The sequence below is a fragment of the Penaeus japonicus genome, unplaced genomic scaffold, assembly GCF_977035675.1.
Source record: "Penaeus japonicus unplaced genomic scaffold, GWHDUDI00000001_assembly GWHDUDI00000007, whole genome shotgun sequence".
Taxonomy (NCBI): domain Eukaryota; kingdom Metazoa; phylum Arthropoda; class Malacostraca; order Decapoda; family Penaeidae; genus Penaeus; species Penaeus japonicus.
The window spans coordinates 33465880-33468379 of NW_028234409.1; the positions used below are offsets into that span (position 1 = coordinate 33465880).

General features: G+C 43.6%; 1 protein-coding gene across 2 annotated transcripts in view; it reads left to right on the forward strand.

The window, feature by feature from the left end:
- The window catches only part of LOC122244598 (alpha-galactosidase MYORG-like), an 81746-nt gene that overhangs the window by 49110 nt on the left and 30136 nt on the right, over positions 1–2500 (forward strand). The window lies entirely within an intron of this gene.

Genomic DNA, 2500 nt, shown 5'->3' on the forward strand with positions numbered 1-2500 from the left:
CAAACTCAACACCTGTTTCACTACGATGTTAGTAGACAGCGTGCCACTACCGAGCGCTAGTAAATAACGGCCGTGTGTCACAGCCTTCTAACTGTAGTCTGCTATTAACTCCCATACCTTTGTTTTTTTTCCTCCATCGCTTTCTTTTTTCTCAGAGAAGTCCCATTATTTCATGTTATCCCCCGTTGGTATATTGATCTCACACAGTGCTCTCTGAATTCTTTCTTATTTTGAGGATTTGTCAAAGTTCGGTGTCAGCGTATGGGTGTTTGTGTCCTTATCGGCGCACAGATCTTTTTATTTTATTTTTTTTATTCATCTATCTTATTCAGACGTTTGGTTCTTTTTCATCAAGGATTTTACATAACTCAGATAACGCATAGATTAAATCAATCCTAACCTCGGCTAGGGTGCGTGAAAATGCATTTTGTGATTCATCGTCAGTTGTTCCTCCCGCGTGTATTGTGTGTGTGTTCGGGTGTTGGCCCTCGCCCGCCCGCCCGCCCGCCCGCACGGAGCTCTTTCCTACAAGCTGGCAATCCGCCCTTAGCCACAGCAGAACGTCACACATTTCTTTCCCGGCGAGTTCTAAATCACGGCGACGTAGCGCGCGACCTAAGCTTAGAAAAAAAAACAACAGTAGTAGGTTTCCTTAGTTTTTTTTTATCATCATGGATATATTAATTTCAGGAGACCCCTTCGTAATCGGAGGGTTCTGGACAGAGGAGGGGTTCCGTATGGTCTATTTGGGGTGGGAATTGGCAGTACCGCGTGCGTGTAGCTCAGTGTACAAGTAGCGACGCGCGAGACAAGGTGGCAGCCGCCGCGACGTGGCTCACGATCTGGGCCTAGAATAGACTTACTTTACTCTCCGTATCTAGTGATTGTGTGCTTAGAATCGCGTGAAAATACGGCGATCGGAGGGACTTTCTCCTTCGTGTGTTATGGTGCTGGTTTGAAAAGGGGGCGCGTTCACGGGGGCACCTGATATGTCTGAGACGTTTGTTTAACTTCGAAAGGGAATAGACATATAGTCAAATAATTCGTCACTTACTACCCCTCCTGCAAGGTAAGTGAATGATTTTTGTAAGAGTATCCATGTTTCAAAAATGTAACCTAAAAAAAATCGTATGCGAACTTTAATTCGGATAAGAATCAGAATGTGGGTCACATGTAGCTGCATTGTAGGCATAATGCAGACGGGAAAAAATAAAGATAACATTAAAAAGTGTCTTCTAATTATTCTTTTCTCGGAAATATAATCCAGAGAGAGCAAAAGACAGAGAGAGAAAGACGGGTAGAAAGAGAAGAGCCCAAGGAGAAATGGAGCAAGCGCATATATAGAGGGAAAGGGCGCAAGTCCTATTGAAAGGGTGTAACGAAGTGTTAAGGAGACAAAACAAAAAACAGCTCTACACAAGTTTCTGGCAGAGGCACAGATGTACACCTGTTCGAAAGAATGTTTCTTGAGACGGTGGTGTTTGCTTGTTCCTGCTTCGCGTCTTCCGTCCAGTCTTGTTCAGGCTGGTAAGATGAACCTCAGGAGTCGAACGGAGACAAAACGCCAAAAATTTCTTCGCCTTGTTTAATGCTTAACAATCTAACGATAGATTATTGATGGAGAAACACGAAGTAATATATATATGAAGAAAAAAATCTGATACAAGGACAAAGACAGCTAGACAAAATAATCGAGTGAAAACAAACTCCAAAGAACAGCAACACCCACAGGAAAACAAATGAAGACAGACGATAGGAACTGCGCCTGCGGAACACCACCACCTCACTAATCATAAACACAGCTAGAGTCCGCCCAGGGTGCCACGTTAGGGATCTAGGGGACGAGACTTAAGGGAAAAGGTGGTTTCGCGTTCTTGTGTAACCTGGTAACACTAGGTGTGTGTGTACATGATACCTCGTCTTGGTTGCTTCTTGGCTTGACTCTAAAGGTTTCGGGATAACTCATACTTCATGTTGTTCATGTGTGGGCACGTGCTGACGCTTTTCTTCAAGACTTTATTTGTGCGATGTTGTTTGTTTGTGTTGTGATTGAGTTTCTGGTTTATGTTGCTAAGGAATTTTATTGCTGTCACGGCGGTTATTGCTATTAGTTTAATAGTTTTCACTATTACTGTTCGTATTAATGTCACCATTATCATCATCGTTGACGCCAATACTATCATCATTATCTTAGTCACCACCATCGTCATCATCTTAGTCACCATCATCACCATCGAGATTACCTTCCTAACGAGAAGGTTCACAATATCCCCCGGCAACTTACTCCCTTTTAATTAAAAGCGCTTGTTCACCGTACATGCATTTGGACCTTGGTTTAAACCCTGCATGACTTCGGCGCCTTCCCCCTCTCTGTTTACTTTGAATAAAGGCATTTGTTTACACAAGAAACAAGCGTGTTAGCTGTGCTCAACCTTGGGGCCAGAGAGAAGTGGAGAGCCATTCATTCGCCGTCCAGCGGGTAAACAGGACTGAAAAAGGC